We start from the raw sequence: 8,536 nt of genomic DNA, 5'->3' as shown, positions 1-8,536 counted from the left end.
CTTTTGATATTAGAAATAATGTTAAGATAAAGAAAAAATTAGGACCACTTTTTGATTATTTGCTGAAAGGTCTGACATAAAACTAAACTTCCCTTTAGAGAGATGGTACTTTTCTACCAAAGGTATGAATGCCTGTGAAACCCTCACTCCTGAGAGTGTCATGTGCACACACACACACACATACACACACACACATTCACACACTCACAAAGTCACACGTGCAAATAAATAATCCAGAGGTTTTCTTACAGCGAAGGGAACTTTAAAAAAAAAATTATCCCCAAGTACGTGTATTTATAATCTCCAAACAATGGGATTTACATAAAGTCAGTGTCTTTAGAAATAGCTTTTGGACTCTCCTGCCGTAAAACATACTACCTTTATAAACTGTAAAGTATTTTTACAGTTCGTTATGCAGAGTAACTAGGTTTTAAAATTCTATGAGCACCATACTAGGATATTTAGAAAACTGTTGTATATTTTTCTTCAATTCTAAGCCTTTAAAAAAGTCATACATCCAATTTGTGAAATATGTGTGAAGCATTTTTATGAGTCCTGTCATTCAGTGGCATTCATTTTTTTTTCCAGTGGCATTCATTTTTCTAAATATCTTATTATGCTGATTATATAAATTGTATTTGTGTTTCTGTGTGTGAAATCATATAATAATATATAACACTAAAGTCGAACTGGACTAGCAACTGGGGATTATTTTTCTCCATTTAATTTAATATATGCATCATAATCAGATTGCCAAAAATTTAATAAATATTACTCATCACCAAAATTTTTCAGGACTGTCATAAAATATTCTCTGAAGGTTTCAAGCCCTAGAATGCAAGAATTATAATACAAATATTAAAATAAGTATTTTAAAGAATCAGCAATTTATTTCTTCCTTGACTTGTTTATATTTTAACATTTAAAAACAATTTTATTAGTACATGTTTACCATACATAATGATTACATTCAAGAGTTTCATTTAATCTGAGTAATTTGCACCTGCATGTAACACATTTTAATTCTTTTTTTCCTATTCCTCTTTGCTCCATCCATCTCCTCTTCTCCTTCCTCTTTACAAAAAGTTGTTTTCATTTTCCCTTCCATTTTCCTTTATTTAATCTCTTCTTACTTCCTTCTATTCCCTCTTTTCTTACCTTGTTCCTCTTCTCATCTGGATACATTATTTGTTCTTCACTGTATCTGTCTTCCATTTGGCTCCTTATTTACCCTTTGAGTTTCTCACACGATAGAAACAATGTGATATTTAAACTGTGTGTCTGATTTTTTTCACTTAAACTATGGTCTCTAGATGCATCCATTTTCTTAACATCTCAAGTTTGTTCTTCTTTATGACCAAGTAGTATCCTGCTGTATATAAAAACCACGTTTCTTTATCCATTTGTCTGTTGCTGGACATATGTCTGTTTCCAAGATTTAGCTATTATAAACTTCACTGATATAAACATGGTTATGCATACATTATGGTAGTATGATCCTATTAACTACCTCAGGGAGACATCAGAATAGTTGAGTTAAATGGAACCTCTAGATTTAATTTTTTGAGGAATCTCTATATGATTTTGTAACAATTTACCACTTTCACCAACAGTGGAGAAGGGTATCTTTTACCCCACAAGCTCATCAGTATTTGTTATTGGTTGATTTCCTGAACATGATCATTTTTTCTGGCATGAAATGGAATCTTGGTGCTGTTTTAGTTTGTAATTCTTAAATGACCACTGATGTTGAACATGTTTTCATACATTTATTTGCCATTTCTACTTCTTCATCTGAGAAGTGCTTATTCATCTTAGATGCCCATTTTTAGGTTAGGTCTTTGAATTTGGAGCGGTCTGATTTTTTGGAATTCTTTACATCTTCTAGATATTAGTCCTTTGTTGGAAAAGTAGCTGGTAAAATTTTTTTTCCCATTCTGTGAGTTGTCTTCATCCTGTCAGTGGTTTCTTTTGCTGTATAAAACCATTTTAATTTGATGAAATCCAGTTGGTGGCTCTTTGTAATATTTCCTTTGAAATTGTGATTTTGTTCATAAAGTCTTTGATGACATCTATGTCTTTAAGAATTTCATTTAATCTATCTTCTAGAAAATTAATTGCTTCATTTTAATATTTGATCCATTTTGTTTTAAATTTATAGCATGGTGAGAGATATGTCTAGGTTTAATCTTTGGCAAGTGGAATGTCAGTTTTCCCAGCACGATTTATTAGAAGGGCTTTCTCCCAGGGACGCTTGGCTCCTTTGTCAAAGGCTAGATGAGTGTGCTTGGATTTGTGCTTGGAGGTGTTTTTGCATTTTCTGTTCTGTTCAGTTGACCCTCGAGTTTGTCTTTTTGCCAGTACTATGATGTTTTTATCACAGTAAATTTGTATTATAACTTTGAATTGGGGATTTCCGTGTTCCTGGCCGTGTCTTTGATCCCCACAACTGCTTTTGGTCTTCCAGACCTCTACTGATTCCACATGAATCTTAGGGTGGCTTTCTCTAGCTCTGTGAGGTATGTTGTTGGTATTTTGATTGGGATTGCATTTAATCTGTATGAGACTTTCAGAAGTATAATCATTTTCACTATGTTTTTTTCTACCGATTCAAGAACAGGTGATAATTTTTCATTTTCTGATATTCTCTTTGATTTTGTTTTTCAATGTACTGTAGTTTTCCGTGTAAAGGTCTTTCACTTCTTTCCTAGGTTTATTCCTATTTCTTTCCTTTCTTTTTTTTTAAATTGCTAACATGAAAGGAATTATTTCTCTAATTTTTCTCTAAGTGAGTTTGTTACTCATATACAGGAATGCCACTGATTTCTCTTCACTTGTTTTTAAACAGCCTGTTTTTATTGTTGAACAATGTCAACTATGTAAACTTTATTATTTGCTTAATAACTATTCCATTAAAATTGGTTAGACAAGAGAAAATGTCACTTCACTGCAGAAATAGTAAGTGGTACCTTTGAATATGCAAATCTTTACCTTTAAGCATTTGTTTTTGTTAAGCAAATGAGTAGGTTAGGGGATAGTTGGCAGCTGCTCTGGCAAACTTTTACACTATTTGAAAAGATTGTCAATAGTGCCAGAATGACAGTCCCGAAAGAAACACTATCCAGTATATATAGACAAATTGTCAGGCAAAGACCTCACACTATCAGTTTTGCTTATCTTTAGGGGCTAGAGTAATATGTTTCCCAAAATGATGAGATGATTAGCGATGTGCTAAATACTTTCTTCTGTTACATTTTGAATTTGTGGTTTATGTTTCTGGTTTTAGTTGTTAGCTGCTTTACAGGAAGTCCTAAGCACTCTAAGCTAATTCAGATCACTTCTCAGTTCTCCCATGTAAAGTGAGAGATAATCACAAACACCAGACTCGTGCTAATCTGTATTAGATGAATTTGAAATAGCAATGTAGAAATGCCATCATTATCAACCAGTCCACATCTCCAGGCCACTCTGTTTCACTGTGGATGGAGACAATAACAGCCAGGGTTAGCGTGGGTTTAAGTAAGAATGACAACCAGTAAAGGATATGGTAGGATAGTAACCTTAACTGGCTCTTTGAAATAAGTTCAACTTAGCTAATCACTCTTTGGTGGCCTATAATATGCTTCGATTCTGACAAGAATAATATTTCCTGTCCAGAATTTCTTAATAGTCCTTTCAGAATAAGTTTAAATTCTAGAGTATATTAAATTTGTTCCAAAAATGGCTATAATTCTATTCCCCAACTAGCAGGTCTTTGGCAATGATACTATACCACTCTTCTACACCAGGGAATGGAATCTCTGTCTCCTCCCAAATCTGGCTTGTCTTTCGATTTGCTTTTACCAGCAAAATGCAGTGGAAGCAGTAGTGTGTGGTTTCTGAAGCTAGTACTGTTGACATCTTGTAGTTTCTGTTCCCATGCTGTCAGAAAGCTCCAGCTTGGAGTGCTGTACTGAAACCTTTACGCTATGGGGAAGCCGAGCTGACCAAGTAAAATGCTGTGCAACAGAAAGGCCAGCTTCCTTGGTCGAGAAGCCAGACAGATCTCATCTGCTCCCATATAATCAACCTGACAAAAGAGCCATGAGACTCCACATGAAAAACCATCTTGTCAACCACAGAATCAGGAGAGATGAGATAAATCACCATTTTAAACCACAGAGGATTGAGATGGCTTGTTGCACAACATATTGTCAAAATTTTTGCTAACATAACAATGCCTTGTGTACCAGTTAGGTAAATAAGGATTTATGGAAGCTAACCGTTTTTATTGACTGTTGATTATCCTGTCTAGGTTTCTTACTTACAGAGAGCACAGGATTTTACTGTGTAACCAGGAGTGTGACAGGCACCAGCTTTATTTATTTTTTTCAATGACCTCCATTCTCATAGGATCCACAGGAGAAGCAGCAGAATTTTGATCCCCAGAGGCTATCCGGGCAGGTTGGTAAAATAAACCAGAAAAACAGTGCTCAGATAGCTCAAGACACTGACGACAGTCCTTAAGTCCTGTTGCTTAAGTAAGTTGGCAAATTGTGTGTGTGTGTGTGTGTGTGTGTGTGTGTGTGTGTGTGTGTGTTGAGCTACAAAGAAAGAAATAGTCTAGTAGCCTCTGAGGATTTACAACACTTCCAAAAATATTCCCTGAAGAAATCAACATGATGCTATATCTTGTCACTTTAGAAACACAGATACAGTGGTTGGCTTTTTGCTGAAAATGTGGTTTTTCAGACAGTAACAATGGAAGCAATTTTGATATATATCTTTGAAAGCAATTGCACAGAACAAAACATGAAAATGAGATGTAATTTGTAAAGGAATCTCAGGAGGATAGTGCTCCAGAAGTTGCCCTCCGCACTTGGCTAAATCCTTTGTTCATCTTCATTTTTTTTCTAAACCAGAATAATCTTGGCAGGGGTTCATAAATGGTGTACTTTATGAAAGTGTACCATGCATAAGGTGGCCAAGGAGAAACTGTACGCTGCTTCACTGAATGTTTTGAAGAGGACAGGTGGCACAGCAGGGCTCAGGTGGAGGTTTAGGCACATGTCTGATCATCAAAAACCACTGCGAAGGTAAACCTTGTGGAAAGCATTTCTTCAACACGGAGAAAACAATGCAACTTTCTCCAAAGTGTGGCAGTTGTAGATAGTTACATCAAACTAAGTAAGACTGAGAAGAATCTTCTGTACTAGACAGAGTCTCTGAATAACAGAATTATATTTTCTGAAATGTCCACACCTTATTTGTTGATCATGTGCACTGTATCAAGAAGTCTGTGTCAGTTCATATTTCCTTGAAAATTCTCCTCTAACCTCATTTCTTTTTGCATGAGGCTCTGAGAGGCCAAGTGACTTACTGTACTTTGCAAAGCTAGCAACTGTTAAAGTTAGGATTTGAACCCAGATCTTCTGAAACGGATGTACTACACCCAACTTGATAAACTAGGCACTTAGCACCTTTCTAGTCAGTTAACTTGTGTTTAGAAAACCACTGGAGTTTGGTTTTTGAAGTTCATCTGACATGGAGCTACTTTAACAAAAGTCTATATCATGTGACATGGTCACTGTATAGGACTCCTTACATGAATGGAAGTCTCTGCTGCGCCACGGTTCTTCCATCCTCAATGGTCTGCCTGCCACCGGAGTCCAACGTACCCCAGGCTGCGTGCGTACTAACCAACGCACGCCAAAGACACTGACTGCCTTTGTAACAAAACAGTCTTTGTTTTCCTGTTCACAGGTTAGTTGCAGAAACCTGCTCGTCTGTTCTTAGAAGTCATTCCTCAGAGCTAAACAAGGCCTGGGGTTGATTGTGGAGAGTACTACTCATTAGTGCCATTGAAACAATTTGGAATCTGTAATTATTCATCGGCAACCCAGACGTGATCTGAAGTTGAGATTTTAAGCATATGTCTAGCTCTCAGAGTACTTGGGCTCCTTCACTCTTTTAAAAAGGAGAAAGAAAAACAACAGGCCTGATTTTCATCATGCACGACGCTTAAAAAGCTCTTTTTGCCTTGATTTCAGCTGCCAATCATGTTGGGCCCATTCACCCACTCCAATCTGATTCATAATTTCATTTTGTGGTTAGACAAAAATATCAGAATTGGACAAAGTTATCTGACTGAAAAATAATATGTTTTCCAGTGATTATGGTGACCTCTCTATTTTGCTGATTTACATATACTTTCAACTCATTTTCTTTCACAGTGGGAATCTCAGAGGCATTTTCCAATAAAGTACATTCAGCAGTTGCTTTAAGAAAATGTTATCAGGATAAATTAAATTTACTTAGATATGTGGATATGGAATTATATCCTTCTGCTCTGATTTTCAGGGCACGACTTCTCCCAAGGGGAGATGGGCGTAAAAGTCTGCTGGGACGAGAGTGAGTGTGTAAGACCCGCTCTCAGACACATGCTCAGCCTACCGTGCCTCCAGGGTCTTCTCTTCTTCATAGAAACTCACGTCTGCCACCCAGACAGCCCGCTGTCCATCGGCCTACGTGGATGTCACCGTTCGCAGGCTCTGGGTCCATCTGCGGAGCAGTCACACTGCCCTTTCCCTTCAGCTCCAGGAAGGTCTTGCAGACACGGAAGCCGGTGCTGAAAGGAGTGAGTGAAGACGCACGAGTGTCAGAGACAACGTCCAGCCCACCGTCTGCCTCCCCAAGTGGACGGCATCTGCGAGCTCCCGTCCAGACCAGCCGCTTCCTGTTTTAAACCAGATTGCTCTTTGAAGCTTTGCAAAGGCAGTGTCATAACTTACCATTGGTTAAAATCTCTTTGTTGTTTGCTTGGTATTTTATATCAAAGATAAAAAGTGTTTTGATATCACTCTAAATAAAATAGTAATTCTCAAGGCAAAATACATGTCAAAACAAGAAAAAAATTTATAAGTAATAAAAAATGAACCATAAACATTTATAGGTTAGTTAGAGAAAACTTTTCCCGAGAAATGTCTATGTCGAGATGGCTGTAGGAGTTTGGGGGATACTCTACGGAACAAAAGCACAGATATCCTTTCCGTGTGAAGTTCAGACTCTCTAAGGAAATGATCAGTAATAAATATTAGACCTTTAAAAGATCTAATCATCTAGCTATGTGATATGCTAGACGATGACAAGTAATATAGAAAACCAAAAAGTTAAGAGAAACTTGCCACCTGCAATTTTAAATAGGGTGGCTCAGATAAGATTTGGTAAAATAAAATGATGAGAGGCTTTCTGAAAACTTAAAAAAAGAGTCATACAGATACTAGAAGAGCAGTATTTTGTGAGTCTACAAGACAGGGGCAGCATTACTCACATCTCAGAACACAATTTTCCAAATTTTATGTGCAACTACATGAATATATTTATATGTTACTTATAGAGTCATGTATTTATTTTAAAATTATGTAATATCTTGAAATTTGAGAAAGAGTAATACTGAGGACCATATAAAATTGTCTGTGGCTAAGTAGCTTTGAATTGCATTTATTTGATCAAGTTTTAGATATAGAGACCAAATCTCCAAATCTGAAAACCAGCAGTGATTTGGTTGATTAGTTCAGTTCAAAGAAGGTATTGTCAAATTTTACACTTTTCAGATAAGATCTTCGGCTTTGTGACCTTTCTCCCTTTCTCAAAGCCAGCAAGCAGAAGACAAGGTTAAATAACTTTAAATAACTTGTTCTGTGTCTCAGTTTCCTCTCCTACACATAGGGGGAAAATAAAGCATACCCAGCTCCTGAGGACATTAATAGTTGACTAATTAATGATAATAAGATGCTGAACAACTACTGAGTATTATTATTAGAGAGGAAAGAAAATCTATCATCAGATTGTACATTTCTGGCATCTGTTGCCTTGGTAACTAGATTTGCAGGTGCGACTACCATTTTTGGCATTGCATTCCAGGGTGTTCTCCCCCACACACTGACATTCAGGAGCATAGCCAGTTCTCCAGACCCCCTTGGGACAGTCTGCAAGCAGAATGAAGTGAACTGGTCACCTGAAAATCATGCTTTGTTTATTTTAAATCGTTAGTGCACAGGCATGTTGCTCTTGTAGGGTCTGATTATAAGGAAAACAAGGGGATCATCCTAACTGCCAAGGGGGGTGAAAAAAAAAAGAAATGTCTTTCAAATCAGGCAATTCATTTGCTTTTTGGCAACTGGATGTGAATAGTGAAGCCTGAACTACTTAAAAGGCTTTGGTGCTTCCGGGAGCGAAATTGCTTCTCAATGTGCTCCATCCGCGCCTATAGTTAATATTCTCAAAGGATTTCTACGGTTGCCAGGTCTCATAGCCATCCTGCTACAAGGAGGAGATGATGGACAAGCATTTATGTGAAGGCTTGCCATTGTTTTCCTCCCTTTCATTGTATGAGAATTGGAAATAATTTTACATCCTGCAGATAACACAAGGCTTTCATTATGATAGCAGCATTATCTTGACCTTATCTTAGGCAAATGGTGGTTCCTCCCCCACCAACATGTTGCTGAATTTTAGGGATAGCAGTATCAGAACTGTAATTTGAAAATGTCTCATC

At 37.0% G+C, this 8,536-nt stretch overlaps 1 long non-coding RNA gene across 1 annotated transcript in view; it reads right to left on the bottom strand.

Moving 5' to 3' along the window:
* Positions 1 to 1,214: 1,214 nt before the first annotated feature.
* Positions 1,215 to 8,536, bottom strand: part of LOC134470829 (uncharacterized) — a 31,647-nt gene continuing 24,325 nt past the window's right edge. The window contains exon 5 of the long non-coding RNA XR_010039980.1: positions 1,215 to 6,607. This is a non-coding gene — a long non-coding RNA (uncharacterized LOC134470829). The remainder of the gene's footprint in view (positions 6,608 to 8,536) is intronic.

Source organism: Cavia porcellus, unplaced genomic scaffold, assembly GCF_034190915.1.
Source record: "Cavia porcellus strain 051 isolate PalLab524CR breed Dunkin Hartley unplaced genomic scaffold, mCavPor4.1 scaffold_17, whole genome shotgun sequence".
NCBI lineage: Eukaryota > Metazoa > Chordata > Mammalia > Rodentia > Caviidae > Cavia > Cavia porcellus.
This window is presented reverse-complemented; position numbering and strand designations above follow the sequence as displayed.